The sequence below is a fragment of the Gavia stellata genome, chromosome 4 (assembly GCF_030936135.1).
Source record: "Gavia stellata isolate bGavSte3 chromosome 4, bGavSte3.hap2, whole genome shotgun sequence".
In the NCBI taxonomy this organism is placed as follows: Eukaryota; Metazoa; Chordata; class Aves; order Gaviiformes; family Gaviidae; genus Gavia; species Gavia stellata.
In genome coordinates this window covers 52,156,336-52,182,292 of record NC_082597.1, presented here as the reverse complement: position 1 = coordinate 52,182,292, position 25,957 = coordinate 52,156,336, and the positions used below count along the sequence as shown (strand labels likewise).

The window sequence follows — 25,957 nt, the reverse complement described above, 5'->3', positions numbered from 1 at the left end:
TCGTCTTCCTGTTTTATTTTGTTCTTTGTGTGGTAGAAATATGAAAACAACAGCGCAGAATAACTGGGTCACAAGACTAGTTTTTATCTTTTGGGTCTCGTTCAGTAGGACACAAAGCCTAAGAAATTTAGGGATGGAAAGGGCTGAGAAGTGAGGGAATGCAAAATGGATCACTTTGAGGGGAAAGAGATTCTAAGCACAGGAAGTAAGTGCAGTTGCGCCGGCAGAGCAGTCACAAGAAGACAGGAGGGATGGTACAGGGACTGTGAATGCAGGAGACACAGGAAAGAAAATACCACGAGAGTAACTATGGAAAGGATGTTTTTGTAGCTACCGAGTTAGAACTCGATCTAAAAAGCCACACGGCTTCCCCTAACTTCAGTTACTGACTCCTCAGCCGGGGGGGGGGGGGGGCGGGGCGGAGCGGGGGGAATGCCTGCTACCTCGGAGATGAGCTACATCACCCCGCAAACCCAAGAGGAAACACTGCCAGGAGCCGGAAAACATGAAGCGAGCAAACGCCCCTTGCCACACTGCCCCCTCCGAAACCGCTCGCGGAGAATCCCCGCACGGCCACCGGGCGCAGGGCCTCGGGGCGGCCTCACGGGCCTCGGGAGCCTCTGCCGGGGAGATCCGCTTCCTGCGCTGCGGCAGCAGCGCCCCCCTCGGCTTGGCTCGGCTCGGCCGCACGCACCCTGCGGGGAGGGCGGCCAGGGGAAGGGCTACGGTAGGAGCCCCCCGCCGCCGCCGGGGCATTCCCCGCGGCGCGGGCCCCGCGCTCCGCCCTCAGCCCCTCCTCGCCGGGCCGCCCCGCTCTCCGCGCAGCCATCGTCTCAGCCGGCGTCGGGGCCGCCGCGGCCGCTAGGTGTCGCCGGCGCCCGGGCCTCCCCCGCGGCCCCTCCTGCGCTCCGGCGGCCGGCGGTGCTGTCTCAGTGCGAGCCTCCGCGCTGCGAGCGGGCGGAGGCGTCAGCCCGCAGCGGAGACGCGCAGCGCGGCTCAGCTCGGCTCTTCCCCGCGCACCCCCGCGGCCCGGCCCGGCCCGGCCCGGCTGACGCGAGGCCACCCGGGCCGCTCTCGGCACCGCCAGCGGCCGGCTCCCGAGAACGGCCTGCGGCCGCTCTCCGGCGGCGGCGGCGGTGGTGGGGAGCCGCGGCAAGGCGAAGGCTGCGGCGGCGGCGGGGGGAGCAGCCATGTTGGAGCGGGGAATAAAGTGACTTTCCTCCGGGAGGGAGCGCGGCCGGCGGCCCGGCGGAGGCGGCGGTTCTCGGGGCAGCGAGGGGAGGGGGGGCTTGGCTCCCGGCGGCCGGATACCGCTCCTGGGCGGAGGAGGAGGGGAAGGAGAAGGGGGAGAGGAACCGCCCCCGGACCCACGGAGCTCCGGCGCTGCTGGTGAGTTGTGGCTGCTCATTGTCTCCCGGCCCCGGGGTGCGGGTCCGGCTCGCGGGGTTGCGGCCCAGCCCGCGGGGGCCACAGGGCGCCCTCGGCCTGCGTGTGCGTGGGACGTCGCGGGGGGGTGAGGTGAGAACGCGGCCCTGGAGGAAGGGGGAAGGTGATGGGAGCCGGGGCGGAGAGGGGCACCCCGCGAGAGGGCCGAGGGGCTGCTCGGGGAGCTCGGGAGGGCCGGGGCCAGCAGGGCCGCTCTGCGCCCTCGGGCCGGGGAGGGCTGTGGGGGTTTTCCGCTGCCCGTTGGCTGCTGGGAGCGGCTCCGCAGGGGCCGGGGCAGAGCCCCGTCTGCGGGGGGAGCCGAGGGAAGCCGGGGCTTGCAGCCGGTGAGCACCGCGGGATTTTTTGGTGATCCTGTGCTCGTAACCGTCCTTTCCCTGGCGCCTCCTCCCCTTCAAACGAGGCTGCTTTCTCCTGACAGCTCTTCTCGCAGCCTCCGCACGTATGACACATTTGCTCCTATGGCAGGTCTCCCCCCTCCACACGCACACCCAAAATACGTATGTTTCTGTGCGTAGCATAAGAGTTTTTCTGCCCTGAGCCTTGACTTCGTAGATGACAGGATACGTGAACATTTGCTGACCCTGAACTTCTGTGAACTGCTCTTCTCCCTCCCGTTCCTCTCTCAGATACGTAGTGCTTGAGTCCAGTGAGAGCAAAATGGTTCTTCTCTCGCAAGGACGGGGGAAATTAGGTAGTATTAGGTATATTTTATATTTCATGGTAATATACTGCGACGACCGCTTCCAGTACCGTGTTCATAGGAGTGGATTAGCTGCTGCGTTAGAAGAAGAATGCTGACCTTAATCCCCTTTGTCTCTCCTGCAACAATTTCGGTAGCTGGCTGGAGTTGTTTTAAACTCATTGCCGTCTTTGGCACTTTGCTAATGGTGATTAACAGTATTATGGATGTTGTGAGGGAAACAGGGCTGAGGTATATCATAATCCAAACTAAATAATTTTAAAAGCATCCCTTTCCTTTTATTTTAAATTTTGGTGAATAATTTATATGTGTTTTTTTTTTCTTTTTGTAATTTAACAGAAGATCAATAGCAACTTTTTGTAGCTATCATGCCATAGATACGATGAGAGGAAGCCTGGTTTGACATTCTTCCATTACCACCCCCCCACCCCCCCCTTTAATTGTATTAATTGAACTGGGAACTAGATGACCAAAGGTTAAATACTCGGAAGATGTGGAGCAGAAGAAAACATTTATGAAATTAGTACCAAACTCAGGTTTGTTTTCTTAATAGAATTGGGTAAAAGTGAAGTAGGTGATCTGTTATTTTATGTGCTTGAGATGTTAAATGAATTGCCGTATTGCTTTGTTGTAGTAATTCTGTATCCTCTTGTTATTTATATCTGCACTTCAATAAGTGATGTGGGAGAGACTTGTTTTGAATAATTAACACAAAAGTAACAGATATGAAAACATGATTTCATGTTTGAAATGCATAGTGAAAAATTTCCTTAAAAATTATCTACACTTGAAAGAACAAACTGACTTTACTTTTCCAACATAGAGAAACCATTATAATGTTAACTTGGCATTAAAAAGGCCACTTAAATTTGAAAGATAAAAGCATCTTTTTTGATGGCATTATTTAAATATTGCTTTGACAATAATGAGTCTGGCTTACAAAAATCTTTAGTACGGATAACACAGTGAAGTTCATACCTTGCATTTGCATGTTGTGTGGTGTAGCTCTGTGTTTACCCAGGATGGAGTGCTACACAAATCAGTAGGTGGGGTCTGCCTACATCCATACCAAAGAGTTTGCAAATTGGAGCCTGTGTTGTCTGAAGCAAATTATAGTTTGAAAGTGGCAAGTGGTTTATTTTAAGCTTGGCTAAGGATGTAGTGCATTAATTGATCTTTTTAATATGTAAAATGCCACTAACATGTAGTGAGATACTTGTTTTATAATTCCAAATATAATTAGATTGAGAATAACTGAAAACTAGAACAGAGCTGTGTTTTTCCTCAGAATGGCTCTGGCTTCAACTTCTGCCTAACACTGCAGTGTGAAAATATGATACAGCTTATGACATGGATGTTAAGATGTTCTGTATGCCTGTGTTACTGTTCAATGGGGAGCTCTTAGAGTAAAACTATGCAGAATCTTTTGAATGGCTTACTAACATACAAAGTCTTCTAATTTCTTCAATGACTACCTGCTGTGAGAAGGAAAAAAAAATTAATACCTGCTGCAAGAAGAAAAAAAATTAATGTTTCACTAGTCTTAATAAGTTTAGGTTCAGTACAGTATATTTGAGTAATTGCATCTAGAAATTACAATCAGGAAAGGCTTCATTGGAGACTGATTCAATGAACAATCTGCATTAAAACCTTTCCAGGAATTTGCTCTTTACCCTCTTTGCACATTTAATGGAAGCTATTGATATTTCACATACTGATCAGCTTTTATTTGTAGGCCAAGAAAGCTAATCAGCTGTATTTTAAAAAGACATATATACTAATTGTTTACTTAGTGAATGTGTAGTCTGGTGCGATGTAAAAATGGACAAGATCATGTCTAAAAATCAAGCTCAATAATAATAAAGCTTTTCTAGTGTAAACTCACCTTTTGTAAACTCGCTAAATGTTGCTTACAATTCTTAAGTTACGGGTATCTTAAGTTCTTAGCTGCATGCTTTTTAATGCTTGCTTTATTTATTTTTACAGCAGACTCTGAATGTGTATCTACTGAGGCAGCTGGAGAGCACTGTAATCAGTGGCACTTAAGAATTTGATATAAAACACTACTCCACAACTTTAGCATGTAAAAATGTTTTTAAAATGCCAAATGTTTACTTGACAGTTATGCTTCACATCTAAAGCACAAACTGAACCCATGTATTGCTAGTGATCATTGTCTTTTTTGCAATGCACGTAATTATAGCAATGACTTTTTCCTTCTGAGCGTAAGAACTGGTAATTTTTTTTTTTGTGCCTGTTCACATGCTGATGTAGAGACTACCTTACTTAGATGTTAGAGGTAAAGGCATTTTATATTTAAATATTTTGATCGCTAGACAATAATTGTAATTTACTTCTTAAAAACCTTTAAGAAGTCTAAGACTAGGGGGCTTTTTAATAAACTTACTGAATGTTTTATATCCTGCTGTGCATACTTTTTGGGGCCTAGTAACGTTTTTCCCTATGAAGTGGGGAAGAACAGATACTGCTTCCTCCAGAAATACTAGATTCCCAGAAATGCCCACTAATGGTGTGGGATGTTTTCTTTTTCCTGTGTATTTTGTGAAGAGTTGTGATACACTTTTGACAACTTTTGTCTGAAGAGTGAGAGTTCATGCTTGTTTAGACAAATGACTATTAATAATTGTGTTGAATACGAATCCATACATGGCACTCTTAACTAACCTGATGGATTGGCAATTCTTCCAGAGTTGTTGGTTTCCTGAACTCGTTTTAGTGGCTATGTCAACTCCGGAGTTCAGTAGAACTGGCTAATTAGAACATCTACACACAGTGGTTTAAACCTCGAGCATTTAACCACTGTTGTTAATAGTCACAAGGAATAAACAAAACTGGAACTCAAGCTAATTTGCCAACTTGGAGCACAAGAACGTAAAAAAAGAGTTCTCCTTTAGTTCTGTGATCTGGTTATATGGAAGACAATAACCTTAATGGATGCACAGATCAGGTAATTTGCATCAGCCCAGCTTTTGATACATCAGTCCTTGGATAATAAGGCTTTTGCCACTTCTTTGGAGATCATTATAGCCCATATCTGACTGTATTATAACATACCATAGACACACTGATACTGGAAATCATCGTAACTCTACTGGCATATTTGGGTTTTTGTGGTCTAGTGCCTGTTTTTAAAGGGTTAGAAATTTCTTTCAGTGGGGAACATCAGGTTATCAGGGGTGCTATGTATAGGCACAAATGTTAGAGAAAAAAGAAATGTGTGAGTAGCATCGTCAAAAAATGCAGCAGCAGAAGAAATAACTGTCGAATCATGTTTTATTTTTTCATGTGGTGGGGCGGAATTAAGCATAATGATTTTAAGAAAAGGGAAAATACCAACTTTATCAAATAAACACTGGAAGGCTTCTCTGAATTTCAGGGCAATTTTCTGCTTGCTTATTACTGTAATACATTGAAAATACAGTAAGCTGAAGAACAGTTTTGTCCTTGGTTTTGATTATGACATTTTTTTCCTTATTTTTTTATTTATCTTCTCTGGAACATCTAGTTGTGCATATATTAAGATGAACAAGGCTGTATTATTATACCAGAACAAAGAAACAATATGTCTTTCATTTACACTCCTAGCTACAGTTCTTGCCTGTCTTTGTATTTTAGGTTGGACTTGCTAGGTATCTTGTGTAAGTGAATGTTACTCTGTGCCCTCTAATCATATTTCATTTAATTATGATCCATACCTCGTAATTGTACTCCTTTCTCTGACTGCTGCTGTTTTCAAGGCTTGGTAGAGTTGTATGATGGTCTCTGATTTTTAACATCTGCACTTTGTCAGCTTCACTAAGGACACTTGCATGCTTTCAGTTTGTGTTAAAGTTGGCAGGATCATGACTTTCTCTTCTGTGCACAGTGGATTAGGGCATTTTGCAGGCATGTAACTGTACTGGTATGCTTATATCATAGTGAATTGCCATAACCTGCATAGTCTTTCAAAAATGTCTCTTTCCAAGTATTTCTGACTTCTACTCTTACCTTACTGATATGGAAGTATCTGGATTTGTTTGCATTTTGTTCAGGTATGTGCAAGACCTTTTTATACAGCAATCATTAAAGGTGACATTTAATGAGGTTTACAGTAATGGGTGCTAATGTGTGTTCACTAAAATAAGGATCTTTGGGAAGCATGGATTAGCAACAATTATCAAAGCATATTACTTATCAGCAAAGCCATTGTCCTGTAATTGAGAGAAAAATGTTTGGGTTAAAAAATTACAGTGGCCTATAGGAGTAAAGAAGCCAGTTTACAAAAATGTAAAGAAGTTGAGTTAGTTGATGGGGGAAGCCAAAGACCCTGATGAGCAAAACCCATTTTGTCAAGGACTATGACAAGAAGACAGGGCGTGTTTTAGGAGGAAAATTAATTCAGACAAAGCCATTAGCCTGTTAGAAATGCTAAAGAAAATGTTAGCATTGATGATCTTCAGAAGAGTGGATGTTCATTAAATACTGCTATATTCAGAAGTAAAACCAGATGATGATCATATGTGACGCTCTGAAACACTTCCTAAGAGAACCTGAGGGTGTTAAACAGCAGCCACTGAAGTTGTATGGTAAGAATTGTAAAAGCTGATAGTGCACTTTCTGGACTATTAATGCTGATCATGTTTTTCAGTATGTCTCAGAAGAGTGAGAAATTCTTAAGCTTTTCTTTCAGTGGTTTTAAAAGTTAGTAATATGCATAGTAATGGATATTGACAGAGCAGGAGGTTAAGTAAAGAAAATAATAGTTGTTTAGCGTATATTTATAGAAGACTGATCATGTGGAATTAACTTTGGTTCTCTTGGTAAGATTACAAACTTTGTGTGGTATAATATTGTGATGTTGCAGACAGGCTTCTCTGAAACCTTTTACTTGGTTGTTACATGACGTTTTGATTAAGGAACTAAAATGATAGATCAAGTGTCTACATATGAAAAGGTTTAAAACCTGGCGGATAATGTGAATCAAGTGGTTAACTATAAATAGCTGCCTTTACGTAACTGCGTGTGATGAGGGCTCCTCATTGTCAAAGTACATTCATGGAGCACTGGGAAACCTGCTCAGTGCCTGCTGTTGGTCACTAGTGAAGAGAAAGCCAGTGAAAATTGTTCATCGTTTTTGTAGCTCACGGAAGATTGGGAAAACAGCAGATACTGCGGAACAGGTCATTAGCGCAGGGTGGATGCTTGGAGTAATGGCAGTTTCCTGATTGTTTACTTGATGTGGCATTTCATATCAGGCTTTAAAAGATTGAATACAGTATATTAACTTTTTAAATAAATTAATGATACTTTGTAATTAAATCAAATATAAGCAGCTATTAATATTAGCTTTTAGTTTGGGAATTTATTTTTTAAAGCTTTAGAATAGTTTCTCATGTATAATACAGAACAGATACTAAGTGTTGATCTGCATTCAGTATGAGGGTTTTAGGGAAAGCTTTTATTTTTAAGAGATATTAATAATCTAATTAATACATTAATAATATACAAGAGGAGGAGAATCAGTTATGAGATAATAGATTAAATTTTATTATATTTCCACCATTTTTTTGTATATCTTGAAGCAAAGTTGAATTTCTAAATGTAGGATTCATAAACAGTCTGTGTAGGCCACAAAAAGTTGTGGTCATATATATGTTTAACTGGGGAAGATTAAAGGCCGTTGTTTTAGTCTGTCCTTAGTTTATTGCCAAAGCAGCTTCCTCTGTTCTTTTTCTCTTCGTCAAGATCTGGTTGTCATAAACAGCCATAGAGTAGTTACATATGCAGGAGGCTTGTTTGCTTCTTAAGTACTATTCAGTCTTAAAGCTCTGTCATAAATATCTTACTAAATTGTTTAAGTGTCTGCTTGTAAAATGTGAAACTATTTCATAATTCACCTTATTTTAGTTTTCAGAGCAAACATAATATAAAACTTAAGTCTTCCTGTATGATTGTGGGAGACTAAGTTTGGTCTGGTGCTGCCTGAGAATAACTTTGTTGCTCCCCAAACAGTTTAAACCGGCATAACTTTGGCACTATAGCTTAAAGCTGTAGTTGTTTTCCGCTTTTCTGGCTGCTGCTCTCATCCTCGCGCTACTGCCTTTGTACTAGCAGGTGTCTTGTGACCATTTGATGACTGTCAGGGAACCGACAGAGGTTAAAATGGGCATTTAGGTTCAACTTTACTTTTGTTTTTACACGTAAATAACAGTCTCTTTCTGCAGAATCAATGGAAAAACAACAGTTTGTAATTATTGGGTTTTTTTAAATATCCTGAGCAGATGGGAGGGGAAACTTCCTGTTGTACAGAGAGGAAAGGAGGTCCTCAACTGCTAAATATATCAAACATATATGCTGTACTAAAGTATTTTAAAAATTATGTGTAAAACAGCAGCCCAGAAACTTATTTTGGTACTGAATAAGAAGGGACAGTGGGGAAATATTTTATAAGATTTATCAGTAATTATATTCTTAATTTTATGTATGGGTATATCTTTGAAGTGGGAGTTATGACAGGAAATAGGATTTTTGGTGTGGAAATTGTTAGTGTTGGAGGAAAGAAATCTAAGGAAGCTGAAAATAATATTTTTTCTTGAAAATAATATTTAAAAACTGAACTACATAAGCTGAAATTAAGCTATAGTCGGAATTCAAAAAGCTTTTTGAATAGGCAACAATAAAAAAAGAATCAGTTAATAACTATAGTGGTCATATTTTCAAGGGGCCCAATAGGAGGGTTGAGCAGCGTCCTTGTTTTTCCTGAAGAAGTGATCACCTCAGGAGAGACAAGATGATCTTTGGCTTCATTGAAGCTACAGTTTGGATTTAAATCACTGAAATTTACACTGAGTGTTCTTGAGAATAGTGTTCTGTACAATACTCAGATAAAGCAATTTCAGAGGCAATTCCAAAAGTTTAAGATTCTCCATAGTATTTCATTACCTTTGTCAGTATAATTTAGTAGGTTATGGCAAAGAAGCAAAATATTTTAAATCTTAGGCTATTTACCTTCAGGATTAAGCAAGATAAACAGCCTACAGTGTTCCCATTTGCACAAGTCACAGCATTTTTAAACCTGCTGCTTGTAATTCTGGGTTGTTTATCAGGGAATGCAGTTAACCTAAATGTTTTATGGTGGTTTGTTTCTGATAGAGCTCAATAGAATTCTCAAAAGCAAAATGTTTGATCCATAAGCCAAAAAAAAAGCTTTAAAATGTATTTAGGCAGAAGAAGGCCTTTTGTTATTTACTGGGGTTTTTCTATGGACAGCACAGGAGAAACCACACAATGGCATATAATAATTAGTTAGCTCAGTAGGTATATGCTTTTCTTCTTGAATTACGCAATTTTAGTATCTTAGGAACAATACAAAGTAGTTTATGAGTTCTGAATATATGGATTTGATATGCTTTAGTACTAAGCTTAGTTACTGCATTTTAAAATGTATTTGGTTTTAGTTTGTGTATAACATAAAAAGTGTTGAGTGTTAACAAAGGGTTCTGAACCTGTTTCCTTTAAATTGGGCTTTTTTTTTGGTGGTCTTACATAATAGGAGTTTTGGTTTCCTGGTATTTGTGAATATTTCTGGTAGTGGAAGAGGTAGACGTTAGTTGAAGGATTTAAGTCATAAGTTGTTTGTTATTGTTAAGTTATTTTGGGGATGAATGGATAGCCAGTGATGATTTGCACCTTTAGTTATGTCTTAATAAAATACTTATATTCTTCTTAATCATCTGTTTCTGGGAGTGGGTACATAAAACCTGGATTTTTTTTTTCAGCAAATAATTTATTCACATCTAAAATACGAATTGTGTCAGATTGACTGATTTGGGTTTTGCTTTTTTTTTAAATGCTCATCTCTATAATCAGTAGAGAGAAACAGGTTCAGATGGTAATCCAAAGATCTTAATACAGAGCTGCTTCTCTTCCACATTTACCTCGGAGGGAGCCCATCACAGTCATTGTTTTTGTATTACAACATTACAGTTTGAGCTGAATTAAGCACTTGCTTCAGAATAATTTTTGCTGCATCAGTAAACTGAATAGGTTTCCACTGCTATCTGGAAAGTACTAGAGGGAAGAGAGGGGGCAGGAATTACATGGTTGATGGTGAAGAAGGAAGAGAAGGTGGCTGGGGGATGGAGCCAAGCATTTACTTACTGGTGGTGGGAAATTTTAATTGACCCCAGAGCAGATACGAAACTTTCTTGCCTCAGGTGCCTAAAGATGAATGGTGTGAACCCCCCCCCCGCAATTTATGCAATTGGGTCTTTAATATGTAAGCGTGAAAATGTGCAGATTTTTCTTTATTCTTCACTTCTGCTTGTAGGTGTTTAGCATGAATTAAAATTCTAGTCATGTGAGTAGTAGTGATAGTATATTTTAATACTGAAATAGATTGCTGAATGATTTGTTTTTATTTTATGTCTTGTGGCAATTTCGGAAACTAGGGTTGCAAGGACAAATAAAAATTATGTGTTTTTTTGTATTATGAGAACCTGGTTCTTAGAATATATATGCTCCATGATAAAATAAGCCTAGTGAAGATTTGATAATGTGCTACACCTGCAGTTGATGTTCATTATTGACTTTTTAACGACATTACATTGCATAAAGTTAGTTGTAAATTTACATCTTTACATGATTGGATTGTCATATCTATTCTTGGTAACTGAAATTGTATCTTAATTCAGAGTTCATTTTTTGTTTTTGCTTGGAAGATAGGATGTGAAATCTCTGTTTTATTTGTATACTGCGAGTGATTTCCTTGGGTTGGTTGACATTATTTGCCAAGTTTTATGCTAATTTAGACAACCTGTTGACGATGTTATTTTAGGATATAACTGCGACAGGTTTTGTGTAGTGACATTGGCCAGTTTTCATGGAAAGTAGTGCATCACTAGCTGAAGAAGTATGTAGGGACTGATTATGCCAATTTTTGATTGCTTAATTGAGGCTTCTTTAAGATACTAATCTTCAGGGTGCTGAGGACGTTTTGAAAATCAGCCTTAACAGTGTCGGCTGCAGAGAGGTGTTAACAGAAATAACACCCCGACAGTGTCTGAAAAGCTAGTGGTGTAGATTCTGGTAAACGTTTCTAAGAAACAAGTGGAGGAGAAGCAAAGATGGTATATCTATAAACCACTGGTAATCCAGCTTTATATTAACACAATAGGATAGCTTCCCCTTTTCTATGGCTAAGTGGTATCTTGCTCTAAGTCTTTTTATACCAATGTAAAGGAATCTATCCTGGACTATTTAACCTACATTAATGGTTTATGTCTCAGTCTAGGTAATTGCACTGGTGCCTTTTCCAGTTGTACGTCAGACAGAACTAATACATACGGAACCTCACTGCTTCCAGACAGGCCTGAAACAGAGACTTGGAAAGCAGCCCTGTTGACTGTCTTCTACAGGGAATATTCTCTCTTAACTACATTGGGTATACAGAGCTTCCGGTAGTAGACTATTTTTTTTTAAAAAAAAAAAAAAAGGGTCTTTGTCACTTAAGGAGGGAAAAAACCTCGAACCTCTGATAAAGCACAGGAAGCAAAATTATTGACAGAGAAAATTCCTTTTCTGTATAGTCACTTTTATGAGAAGAGCCACACCCCAAAGGTAATATATTTAACTGTTAGTGGATCCTAGTGACATAATAGAAATCTTTTTCCCTTGTATTCAGAAGTTTAAAAGGTATAAAGAAAATTATGTGCGTTAATATCCTTTCAAAGTTATTTGTGGTAGTTAACACGTTACTTGTGCTATGTTCTAATTTTAAAATACCTATCTCTCTCTGATCATAAGAGACTTCGGAAAAATAACATGTTCCATTTTGTGCAAAAGTAGGAGATGTTTATGATGGTCCTTTCATCTTGTTTAACTTCTGACAAAGCTCCTTCCACAGTGTGCACAAGTCTTGCTTTTTATGCTAGGTAGTAATATTATTCCAGTTGGATTGAGTTATCATGGCTCTTTACGACAAAGTCTAGGAAGCTTTTTGATTAAGCAGTCTGAAATGCAGAGAGGTTGCACTCTGTTTTACAGCATAGAGGTGAACATTTTTAATAATGCCCCTTTCTCCTCCTTGGATGAGCAGCTTTGCTGTATTTTTGAACCAAACCTTAGGATTAGCAGTGGTTTTGTTGGATAGTGAAGGGAACGAATTCGGGTGTCAGAAGTGAGGGAAGGAGTGCATACCTAGGACCAGAAGAGAGCTTTAAAGGCAGGGCATGGCATTCTGGCACACTACATGCAAAATAGGATATTATTGGAATGTGTTCTTGTGAAATACTGGGAATCTGGTGGGTTTTTTGTTTTGTTTTTAAGCCAGAGGAAGGCCTAGGGGTTGTCTTAGGGCTTTGCTGTGTGTGCTATCAACAATATTTTGATCTAAAAAGTCAGACATCTGTGTTTACGTAGTGAAACACAGTGTATGTAAATCTGATCTTCAGTCCCTGTACAGCAGGTTTTCTTTGAGAGATGCTGCATACAGTATTATTCATGATACATGCTGATTGTGTGTTCTAAGGATAATTAAATGTTTTGAACTTTAGTAGGCCATAGGGATGCATCCAGGTATCCACTTTTTTTTAAATGCTTCCTGTACCATAGGCCTTTGTAGATTTTGTTTAAGAGTTCTGGAAGTAACTTTAATAAGTGTGACCTATTTTTAGATTTAGTTTGTCTTTTGGACTATTTAAAATCCTGCTTATGATATATTTGGAACTGGTTTTAGTTGAAAGATGCAATGAAAGTTTCAGGTATTTCTTTAGTGAAACATTCACATGTACTGAGAGGAGGAGATTAAAATTGCAATTTTATGGCTGGGTGAAATTTGTATATAGCAAATGAGATGTAAAGAAATGCAAACACATTTTCTTCACACATGCAAGAGCATGTTCTGTAAGCAATTTCTGCAGTTACCTTTGTTGTGTACTCCATGATTAGTTAATGTACGTTGGGCATGTTATAAATGCATGTCTGGCATATCAGAATATGATTTATAATGTGTAAATCATAAATGCTTTAGTCAGTATTTTCACTGCTCATTACACAGAATTGTCTAGCAGTACTTGAGGGAGTAAATGAATTCTCTCAAGACCTAAATGCTGTCATCAGCAATATATACGTGTTTACATTCTCGACTGCATGGGCCATACATGCACCACTTTTTGAAATAATCCACTGTGTGAATAAAGAATATTCAAGTCCGTGTCATGCTAAAGTAGAAGTTTAATACAAGCACTAAATCAATTAAAAATACTGTTGTTTTTCATAGTGAAACTGTCTTTCAAATTTAGACATCCTGTCTCAGAATAGCAGTATTAATTATTTAGTAGGGTTAAAAGAGAAAGTTGCTTTTTTACAGCTCTTTGTAATTATGCAAAGTTATTTATTTTAAAGGGGGAAGTGAACTTCCTTTGTATGAAATGGTGTACAATGCTAAAATTAACCGGATCTGTAGCATGTGATGTACCATTTATCAAAATGATGCACTGTAATTTAGGATCGTTTAATGAAAATAACAATAGCTTCAAGGTGTTTTTATTTATACAACCGGATCAACATAAATAATTTGAATTAAAAACAAAGTTTGAGGCCTTTTTACAAAAGGTTGTGCCTCTCCAGGAGTACAGGCAGTTGGGAGTGGCATTCCTGTCCCAGGGGGTGTAAGGCTGACAAGGGGTCAGGGCATGGCAGGCACGGGGCTCTTCGTAGCCTGGCTGTGCCAGGGGGAGACATGGCCACCATTGCTCCCCTTCTGGTGGCTCTAGCGGGTGCATTCTTTAGTGATAAAACTAGCTTGCTACCTCGAAGCTCAGAAAAGCATCTTAAATTGCTGCATTAATCCTCTTCTTTCTAAGAGCAATACTTGGTATATTCCTGTGTTCCTGTTCCTCTCTGTATTCTCACTAACTTGGTCATTTGGTCTTCCTAGTTGGCAGATTTAACACCCTGTAAAAACTTAATGTTCATACCAAGATAAAGGTTTCTGTCTCTAGGGAAGAGATTAGTTTGAGTATATTGTGAGCTATGGGGGAATGAACATTATTTTGCAGGGTGAATATTTCACCTGTTTGTGCCATACCTGTTTTAAGGATAAAAAGGAGTTGGGGTTTAAGAGTAAAAAAGCTTTGAAGTGACTATGTGTTTACTGTCACCTCCAAAAGGCATTACTGACTAGATGATATACCAATATGGACGGGATTCTTTTGTGGTAAGGTATTTCCTTAGTTAACTCTACCTGTCCATATAAAAGCTAGTAAATCTGTGTGTTCTTGTGACATTTATTTTTAGTTCATAAAGTTGTAATGTGAGGCACAAACAAAAACTTCGCTTTGATACTCTAAAAAGGGTTCTTGAACTGAGGATTTGTGCCTGACATTATCCCCTGCTATTCTACAGATCCAGTGGAAAAACTGTTTGTAAGGCAGCTGTGGTGGCACTGGTAAATCTCTTTATATGTAAAGTCAGGATAGATTTGTGTGTGTTCCGTACCAGGCTGTTCTGAAGCTGAACAAACTTGAGTAAATTGTTTTTTTCCCCTGTTGCACTGTACATGAGGTTGAAAATAAAGGTAGACTTTTGAAAAAGTAAACTGGAAATGGCTTTGCATAACACTAACTCCACTTGCTTTAGCTTTGTCCCCACGCTGTGTTTTCCATGCGATGTGGTGGTCATCAGTCTGGAGTAGAAAGATGGCCCTCTCCATCACCTTGTGCTCCAGGGCAGTTTTCCTGCTCTGCAGACTTCAAAGGAGGGTTCCCACAATAGGACTGCAAACAGGGTGGTAAATATGCAGTGCTTTTCTTTCTGGGTGGTAGCTTATTTTAATGCCATTTGGAGGAGTTCATGATTAGTCATCTCTTTCTTTTATGTCAGTTATTTGCTGTGGAGCCAGCTGCTGTATATGCTTGTTGACCTAAACATTAATGTGTTGAACTGCTGTTCATCAAACACGTACGTTCCAAAAAATTGCACATTTTCAATTTGTCCTCCAAGATGCTCTGCAAAGTACATGTAGTGTTTACATAATGAAGGGAGGTGGTCAGGTCTTTCAGTTGACTCGGTGACTAAATTAGGTAATTATCACAGAGTATATTTTGACACTGGTAATAAATTAAGTGATTACATGAAACCTGTTCATTACAAGCCTAAAAATAAGAAACATTTATTCTACACTTATCCCTTATATCCTCGTCATGTTCTACTAAATGTCACTTGGGATAATACATAATTAAAATATTTTGAACAATTTCTCAAGTATCATAATAAATTGTGAAACAATTATGTCAATCCTGTAAGTTAAAACAAAACAAGCTGCTTTTTGAGCTTATTGGGCTGTCTTAAGGAAAGACATTCAGTAAGAATTTTTGCTGGTGGTTTGCAAGATGTGAACTGTGGTAGAAATGAAGTTCCAGAAGTTGTTTGTTAAGCAGTAGATAGAATAATACTATTTTGATAGTAGTAGAAAGACTTTCATTCTTACTCTTGCTTTTACTTTATTGTGAAGACTGAGTATTTGGTTACGAGGGGTTCAGCATGGTACGTACAACTGGATGTGGTTTTGCTGCGCTTGAGAATGGAAGGTTTAGTAAGGCTTTTTTCTAGTGTGAAAGGCAGTATCGGTGTTTTGATTCTTTGCCTCCCCTTATTTTTTTGATGTTCAGATTGCTCTGTATTACTGTGAAGAAAATACAATAATGTGTATTTTAAAGAGATCATACCAGATGTAGAGTATATTTCAAGTGTTCAGTAATCATCAGATTTGGCTTAAAAAGTATACTTGGCCTCTGCTTATACCAACTGCATTGGGATGCCACATGTATGTAGCTTAGTTTAATAGTCTTTAGATTCCAGTTTGGTTTTTCTCCCAAAAGCCATGTTCCTTCTACTAAATAAGAGTTTAGTCTGACCTACTATATTTTGATATTTTATGTCATCTTGCTGGGATACACTTGGGGCTTTAAAAGGTTAATTTTCTTTACCTTGAAATTTCTAATCAACTGAAAGTCTTTTCTGCCTGGCTTTCTTGTCTCTTACGCTGTCATTTTTAAATGGTAAGCAAGAGCTAACCTAGTCTGGAAAGAAGCAGGGTACCTGCTTTATGTAACTCTGTGGTAATAGATTTGTGCAACATGCAGAGAGTATGTGTGGCAAGAATAGGCTTAAAAAGCATTGGTCCCAACCTTTCTTTGCTTTGTAAATCAGATTTGAATGTTTAACATACAAATTTAATGAAAAATACCTATTTGAAAAACAAATCAATGTTAATTTTATTAACCCTGTAGATAGGAGATTCTATAATGGCATGATAGAGATTTTTATTATCGAGTCTTGTTAGAGTGATCAAGAGGTGTGGAAGATGGACATGGGGAAAAAGGACAGCTCGTATAGATCAGTCAGTCTCATCCCTAGGGCATCCTGACTCTGTGTGAGACTCTCTGACATTCAGTATGTGAAGTCTGCGTTTTTTTCCCTCTGGTGTCTAATATGGGACAAGTAGTAAATTTCATGCTAATTTTAAAATCTTTCAAATTCAAAATTCGGAGATTTTTCTAGCAGGTTGTGGGGTAGTTGTATATTTACTTACTTCAGTTCAGAAGTTAAATGTGCAAATATGTTAATTTATTTCCTGTTGAAGGGAGAAGGTGCTCTTCAGGCATTGTTTTATGAGCTGTAATACAAATGTATCAGCATGAGTCCTGTTCTTTATATGAGTCTAAGATCTTGTATGTGTGGAGGCATGCAAGCTGCATGTAGTTATGTTTGCATGTTCAGGGTGGTGTTTTTTTTGTTTTCCCTAGTCTCTTAACACTTCGTAAAGTTCTTCAAGCTTATTCCAGGTACGGACTGATTCTTGGGAAGGTAGTTGATCTGTAGCTACAGAATTTATGTTGCATGTGGGAAGCACATGATCTTTGTTAAGGAGCTGATTAGAGTTCATGAAAGCATGTCATGGGGAATTAGGTGTTGGGAAAAGAGGGACCTCCATGCTTGGTTTGTTTTGGATTTACCTAGGCAATATTTGAATGCTTTTGCTTTTTTGCTGTCAAAATGTCATTATTTGGATCTTTCCCAATGTTTTTATTCAAGTGATAGGAAACAGACGGGAGAGAACTAATTGGTATGAGTCTGAAAAACATGCTCTGAATGCGTGTGCATTTGTGCTTTCTTACCCAGATTTCCAGCAGGTGAGAGATGTGACGGTAGAAGCATTGTTCTGGGAATGTAGTTAGAGTTTTTGGGGAGTCCAAAATGTATTTTCATCCTTGTTGCCACCGAAGGGAAATGCTGGTATTTCTCTTCTTATTCAGATTCTCTTAAATTCTTGCTTTATAATGAAGAGCTTGTCTTGCTAGTTCATTAGTAATTGCTACCTTCTACCATCTCTTTTGTCAGTGAGGGGTAGGATTGCCTCCTACACCCAGGGAAAAAAAAGAAAATTAGATAGTAATAGAGGCTAAAATTAAAAGAAATCTGAGAACAAATAGGCCAGGTTAGTCTCTAATTCTGTAAGACAGCAATTCTTTCTTTAGATTTTAGGTGAAAAGATCATTCTTCTCTTGATAATGGTATCTTTAGGGGGCCAGGCAACAGTGATGTTGCTGGGCAGACAATATTTCCACACAGGTCATCTGCTTGTATTTGGACTAGCTAGCATGTATTGACAGTATACATTTGATTAAGGCATTTCTAATTGAAAGCTCTCTGCAATTCAGAAGCAGTTGCACCTGATACCTTTATTGCCTCACAGCAAGGGGCCAAGGCATTTCTAAATCTTAGTATAAACCTAAGCTGTGAAAGCTTATAATTCTATTTGTGCTTCAGCATATTGCAAGGACAGTATAGGTAGCAACACTTCAAACAAAAACATGAGAGGAAATAGTTTGTTACAACTATGTGGTGGCTTGCATATCTTTTTTGTTATCTTGCCTTCTGTCTGTGCTGCAGTCACAGCAGCGGCGATACCTGAGCAAGCTATAAAGTAATTGGTTTGCATACTGCTACCGACAGCAGCAGTTTGTTGGAATTAGTTGTGAAAAGTGTTATAAAACTCTATGAAGTCTTCCAGTCACCTCCCTCCATGCCTTGAAGTTTTTTATTTCCTGCAGGTTAAAAACCTTTCCCTTTCACTTTTCCACGTTCCATTTAATGTTCGGTGTCTGGAGTAAATGTTTTTTTCAACAGTTAATCTGTTTCTCGGTCTGTGATTGCAAGTGATTGGGGAATGTTTATTTTCCCTCGCCCCAAGAATTTGCTATACAGTTTGAAAATACAATCTAAATACACGGCATAAAAATAGTTGAGATGTTTGCTGGGGCTTTGTGAGGCAGCAGGTTGTTTGGAAACAGTGTTTTTTTATTGGGTTGTCATCACCTGTTGTCAAGTTAAGAGTTTTCAAAACTAAAGTAAAAGTATTCCACTGTCAGTACTGAAATACGCAGTATCAAAATGTTTTATGGGAAATAATATTTGACAATCCTTGTGATATTGCTTTACCTCTGCTGTTGTCATGCTAGTAGGTTTTTTTTTCTTGTGGGGGTAGACAGCTTAGAACTTCCTTAAGTGTTCAGAGAACTGTATGAGCTTAAGTGGTCACGATCTCTGTTTGAATCATCAGTAAGAGTTATGTTATAAAACAGGTTGTGTGGCATTACTGACACTTCATTCCACTGAACTAGAAAATTGCTTGCAACTTCTTGCCTTTAGACCAAGCCTTCTTTTTTTCTTTTCTGCATCTGGAAAGTCAGGTGATTGGTTTTCAGGAAGTCACTTTTGCCTTTTTTCTTCTTTATTTCTTTAATAGCTTGACTATTTTGCCTATTCCCTAGACAACAGGTGTCCACATGCATGATGATTGTTAAGCATTAATTGACTTCCATATTGTTAGTCTAATAGCAAGACTGAGATGCAAGTTCATATGGAAGAGACAAATGGTACTCATCAAAAATAGAGAGGGAAGAAAAAGTAATGCATTTTTAAGTGTGAAGAGTATGAAGTTTGTTCAGATTCAAATGACTCCTAAGATTTTTAAGATTAAGGTGCAACATTAATACATTTGTGTTGATTCTCTAGTCTATATGATAGATAAATATTGATTCTTGGGGATTAGTACTCGGGGTGAATATTTTGATGGTTGGTAAATAAATTGATTCAATATTTCAGATTTGCTATTGATATGCAAATCAGAGAGTTTAGCCAGAAAAGCTAAAGCAACTGTGACGTTTATTTTTCAAAGGACTTGATCGTGTATATCTTTGCTATGATCCCTGTTCATTTCTTCAGCTTTTCTTCAGCTTTTCTTTACAATGTTACCTGACTCAAGTTTGGGAACTTCAGAAAAACGATAGGATAGGTTTTCCTACATAATTCATTCAGCATCTCTCAGCATTAAAAATAGATCTGTAAAATTCTTCCAATTTTTTGGCAATTTCTCATTGTAAATGTGCAATGTTGGATATTTTCATTTCTAATAAAAATTGTAACTGATGTTTAAACAAACTTTAGCCTAGCTTGAAAGTGGAAGTTTTTAAAATCAGTGCTAGAAGAGGAAAAAATCAGTACTAAAAGTATTTGTCAAGATTTCAGACTTATAGTAGGTCATTTCTGATGCTTTCAGTAGAAGCCTCAGTCAGAAATTACTATTTTGTTCACTAGATTTCAAATCTTCATTGTAGCTTTGCTTATTTGGCTGTGTGTATCTATTTCTTTACATGCAGAGAGGTTACCTTCAGCAGAGCAGGAGAATTTGTTTTGCATATCTAGTGCAATCAAGAATAAGCTGTGACTTGGAAGGAAGATTAAACTAAAGAGCAGAAATGCGTATTAAAGTACACTTACATAAGGAGAATATTTTAAAATTATGCTGGCTTAGTGGTGTGGATTTTGTAAAGGCACTCTCATATGGTTTTGTAAACACATGCAGTTAAAAACCAGGACAGTATTATCTTGAGCCTGAGACTTTAGATTCTGTAGAGATCATGGAGGGTTGAGAGACTAAATCCATTGTCAATGCTCTTTCTTACTTTGCTTGAAAGGTTTGAGGGTTATTTACTGGGGGTTTTTGTTTCTGTTTTTACTTCAGAGCCAGATTCAACTTGCACGCAGTTTGCAAGAGCTTTCACATTTTCTTTTTTTAATGCTTTTATTTAAAAAAAAAAGAGAAGGAAAAAAGGAGAGAGAAAGGTAAACACACACAAAAAAATCCCACTACCTCTAAGGCATACTCAGGATTCTGAAAATGCTTTTCTGAGCAGTGTCCATCATAATGGAATCTGGATCAGACCAGAAGCAACTGTAAAATGCATTTACTTCCTTCCATTGTTGGAATAGCAAGATGTGAACTTCTAAATATGGCTTTAATATTTGATTGTATTATTACATAAGGTAAAATAATCATAGATTAGATAATGGGGAAGAAGATGGAAAAATGGATTCTAAAACCACGTTCATATGTTATGCTTTGATGTCAGGCTTTTAGTTGAATCTGTAGCAAGGTAAAGTGTCCTGAAAATTGTCAGGAAAAATGGGTATGTTTCTGTAGTATTGACTTACTGACCACTTGACCACTTTATGCTGTTCCTTGTTTGATTTGATGCTTAACTATTCTGAACATGTTTCAACTCCTTGAAAACTTTTCATCCCAGCATTGAATCCCAATTTGTCTACTGCATGATTTAAATGATCCCTACAGAGAACTGAAGATTGCTAAGTACATTTGTCCAGAGCGAATCCTTCTTTGAAGACTAGTATATAGGTATATTGTTTATGTTATTTTCTTTCCAAAAGTATTGGCTTTGATTACATACTTTTCAACAGTAGCCATGCAAATACAATGAAGGAAGTCAGGATTTTTTTCATGTTAATACTTTATTTGTAAAATTTGTCCATTTGGGGCAAAATGGTAAGACTATCTACCTTCAAGCATGAAAGCATCAAGTAGCTGGTTAATATAACTGTCTGTATGGCTATATATTTTTTCCATTCTATTAGATATCTACTGTTTAGCCGTACCTGCTCTTAGTTGTAGTCAAATACTGCAAATGTTTTAAATAACTGTACCTTCAGTAAAAATACCTTTTATTACCAAGCAGTCTTGTTTTGTCTCTTGCTGTTCACTGAAGTTAAAATAGTTTAAAAAAAAAGGTAAAAAGGTAGTTTAAAATAGTTTAAAAAAAAAGGTAAGCATTAAGAAAACGAACAGAAAAATCAACACTGATCACCACATAACTGTAGCATATCGCTTTTCATAGTAAAGAAGAAATTTTTTTTCTCCCAAGAAATCAATTCTGTCATTAATATGTAGGCTTAAGGACTATGTTATTGTACAGCTGCTAGTCTATTTATCTTATTTTAAGGATTTTTTAAAAATTGTTGCAGGTTAGTACTTTATTGGAAATTTTAGTTGCAATTGCTTCAAAACCAGATATGAATATACCTTGACAACTCTGAATTAGTAAAATTCAAACCTTCCTGTTAAATTGGCTGATTCATTCATGTATTTCTCTCAAGTTTTCTTCTTGTGTTAAGCTATTTCAAATTTAAGAAACCGCTATGCAGGGTACAAGATAATTAGAAATAATAGCACACTTAAGTATTTTTACTTGAATAGTTTCAGCTGCATGAAATTTAAATGGGCCATCTAGGCTAAGGGGCTGAACACAAATGGCAGAGTAATGGCTGGCTAGTGATCTACTTCATAGTTCAAAGGACTGCTCTAATTTTACAGGCAAGGAAATACAGTTTTAAAAACATAGACTGGAATAATTCAAAATGGTTCAGAGCAAGCTGTTGAGAGCAAGTTCAGAGCAGTAGAATACATGATATTAAAACGGAATAACTTTCAAGTGGTTTGCCTTTGCTTTATCTGATTCAATAACAATAGTAATTTTTTTTTGCAGCATACATTGAAAATGTTAGCTAGACCTTGTAAGTACGAAGTTTGCGTACTGCTCTGTTTCTTATTCTGTGTAAGAGTTGTCATTTATTTTTATGCTAGCATCCTCACATAAATCATGGCATGTGTCTTTTTCTGTTTCTGAAAAGGAAGGAAATTGTTGGTTTACCTGCAGGGGATGAGTTCCAATTAATTCTGTTAAAGAACCATTTTGAATGTTACCTTATTTCTGAATAAAACAAAATTCCTTTTGGGGTTTTGAGGACTTTTGATAAATCTGTTCTTAGACTTTATTCTTTACTTCAGTTTCTCATGGCCTGACTTTGGGTTTCATCTCACTTTTGGTCTTTCTACCTTCTTTGAGGATGGGATAAGTGAAGAGAGTACCAAAATAGAGCTTGCATAGTGTATTTGTGTCTCTGAGGAATTAGACCAATTTCTGTGGTATCAGTAGGCATCATTCCTTTGACTAAATGTTCAAATTATTTTTAGATAGTAACACTACACTGACTTAAGGCTTCCTGTGTACAGTAAACGAAACCAGATATCTTTGGAGCTCTGGAGATCTTGGGCCTCATTCCCTTTTAAAGATTAAAACCTGCCATAGGCACTTAAGGGTTCACTAACTGGATGTGGCAAATCATTAGCATGTTTTGTGATAGAACAGAAATGGTGATAAATCTTCAATGTTTCTTGCATTATTTTTGTAAGAAGACTTTAAAATACAAACTACCCCAAGCTTTATCCTTTACTCTTGCGTGTCCTTTTCAGGAGTAATTTCTGAAGGAACAACCCCTTGAGACTAGACACTTTATAGATATGTGGCTAATTTTGCAAAGTTAGGTAAAAAGTAATAATGATGGCATTGAGTAAAGAGGAGAATGGTATCTTGACTGAATGCTTCAATTCTTGCTCCTATGCAAGACAAAGCCTTAGTTTCATGATGGTCCTGTGGAATAATAGGTGTGGTTCTTAAACTGTTCTTTCTTGAAAACACCTGACAACTGGGAAAGTGAAAGTTTTGAAAATAGAAAGTTTCATCTTTTACTATAAACCTTCTTGAGCTGATGTAAATTTTGGAAAACTTCCATTCACAAATGAAATTTAAAGCAAGCCTTTTAGTCCCTGAGGTGTCTTACATTGGCCTAATGGTACTCCTGGAAGTTGAAGGGCGTTTTAATGTCTTCAGTGGGAGAGTAATTAGGTCAATGATAGAAATTAAAACAAAACAAAACAAAAAAATTACTAAATCAAGTAATGGTGGAAAAGATTTCTTTAAACAGAACATGAAGTAAGACTATTAACCTGTAACTGGACTTCTTGAAAACACTTGTTTCTTTGATGCCTGGAATAAGATTGTTTAGGGGGCTGAAGGGTTTTTTGGTTGCTGTTTTAGTCTGGAAAGCTGTCTGTACAGCTAGTTTTATGCAGGCTTCTGTACATCAGATCACAGCTTCACCTCTAGCAATAGTGGATTTGTTCATTACACTCACTGTGGGACCACCCATCAGTACAAACTTGATCCAGATGAAGTATAAGCAAATAATAACACTTCTGTTGACTTGATCAGAACATGCGACAATGCTGCTTTTCAGCTTTGTGCTGGCTGTGGTAGGACAGCTGATCCTCTCTTCAGTTTAGGTTTGGAACAAAATTACACTTATAAAGTGTTTTCAACAGATATGTACAGAGAAGCCAGAGAGCTTTGGTGCTCTGCATTGTGTGAACGTGTGGGGTTTTGATCTAGTAATTAGTCAGCCTAATACTCAAGTTTACTGTCTTGAGATGTAGATCAAGCCTCTGTCATCGTTTTCCCTTTTTATTGGTGAGAGAACTTGTTGCATACAGCTTACTCCAGTCCTTTCTCTTGCTTGTTTTCTTTTAAATAACTTGTGAGTCTCTTCTCTACTTTAGTTTCTCCTCTCTTGTCATTTCATAGTTTGTGTCTGTCTGTCATTCATTGCCCATTGCAGTTCCTTGCTGACACTTTGTTCTCCAGTGGCTCTAGTTGCTTTATCATGGAAACATCAATCTATTTTTAGCCTTAAAAACTGTTTTGTTGTACCTTCTTAAATTATATGTTCTGGAGTAACTTCCCCAACAAAAGCAAGCTTGTATGTACTGCTTCTGACATGTAATTTGTTAACAGTCTTTTTCAGTAGACATTTAAATATTGGTAGGATACTAGCAATGAAAATAGGTGATACTGGTGGGGTTTTTTTTCTAGGGCTGCATGGTGATAGAACATAGTTTCTCTTCTGTAGCTCATATGCTTTAATGTAATTGAAGACTGATAAGCTGAACAGACAATTGAAGTAGCTTTTATATAAATTATAATGTGGACAGCGAAGTACAGGTCGAGCTGTTAAACCGTAATCATCAAAATGAAGTTAGGTTTGTGTTTTGATCTTTATAACCTGTGCAGTTCTTGAATGTTTGCTTGGTTGCTTGCCACCTTCAAAGATTTCTGTATGAGATTTTGATCAGTTTCTTTTACATCTGTTTCGTTTCAGTAACAATATACCAAAATAATACATATTTTTACTTGTTACTTCTCTGAAAATTGAAATGGATTTTTTTAAGCAATCGTGCTTTAATTTAGCAAATTCAGTTTTTATTCTTGAAAACCACCTTTGTTTTCATTAACTTGACTATGTTTTATATTTTTTGTGTGAAGCAAAAGTGAATGTGCTCCTACTGCAATTTTAGTCAAACAGAAGGCATGTCATGTCTACCACATCTGCTGCCATCATCAAGTTTCTCCTACAGCTTCTTTCTCAATAAAGTTAATGAATGCAGAAGGGAAATATTTCATAATCATATAACAATTTGTATCTTTTTTTTTTTCTTTCTTCGTGGTCGGTGACTACATTTTGGACCCTGCTTCCAACAGCAGAGATAGCTAAGCTGTGAAGAACCAAAGCTCTCTTGACTTCTGAAACAATTTTGTAAAGTCATCATCTTACTATATCATGACACTGTTTTGGTTCTGTGGTGGATTCTATTCTCTACTTTTAGGTTTTCATAATTCAGTTGATGTCCTGAGGTCTTCATCTGCATTTTGTTGGAGCCTCTCCTTTCCACTCATAGAGGTGGAAAGTATAGTTGTTGGGATAGTCTTAATAATTAACGGAACTGACTGTAGAAGTATCTGTAGTAACTCATTAGAGCTGTTGAAATTGGTTCACTTGTGTTATGTGTGCAGCAGAGAAAATAACTTAAGGTAAGGTGATCCTGAGGAACTTCCAAGCTAAGGAGTTACTGACTATGGTAAAGGAGGGAAGGAAATTTGAAAAACACAACAACTGTGGTTCTTCATTATGCAGAAGGCAAGTTTATGCATGCCTGACCAGGTAAAGGAAAGATGAGAGTGTAAACCTATAGTCGTCCTTTGGCAAGGAATCTTACAGTCTGTGGTCACCATAGCATTATAGTGAAAGAAGAACATGAGCTATTGAACTGCTGAGGCAATGAAGATCATCTAGGAGAGCTAAGAAATCCCAAGATTGTCTCAGAAGTGTTTATTCAAATACCAACTCCATGATACCCTTATAAAAATCCCTTCAAAAAGTGTCCCTTGTGACCTTTACTAGAGACGTTCCTGGGTCAGAGATGGGCAGTGGAGGAATGGTGTCATAAGTTTCACCAACTGTGGGGGAATAGAAGATACAAATATCTCAAAAGGCTGTTGGAACGATGAGATGGTCCCAACTGTTTGAAATTACAATTAAAAATAAAAATGAGGCCAAGAGATTAATCCAGTCAACTGACATCTGGCAGTAGTATTTAAGTTAAATATCTTCTTTTAATAATTTTTAAAGTAACAGGATCTGGACATGGAACCTCAAATTTGCTCTCAATTTCAGTAAATTTAGTCAAAGGGTATGGCTTGTTTCAGTGACCCATTCTGA

At 38.1% G+C, this 25,957-nt stretch overlaps 1 protein-coding gene across 2 annotated transcripts in view; it reads left to right on the top strand.

The window, feature by feature from the left end:
- The first annotated feature begins 1,360 nt into the window (after positions 1 to 1,360).
- The window catches only part of CDK17 (cyclin dependent kinase 17), a 92,581-nt gene continuing 67,984 nt past the window's right edge, over positions 1,361 to 25,957 (top strand). For both annotated transcript variants that reach the window (XM_059817268.1, XM_059817267.1), the window contains exon 1: positions 1,361 to 1,389. The gene's annotated coding sequence lies outside the window, so the exon portion shown is untranslated. The remainder of the gene's footprint in view (positions 1,390 to 25,957) is intronic.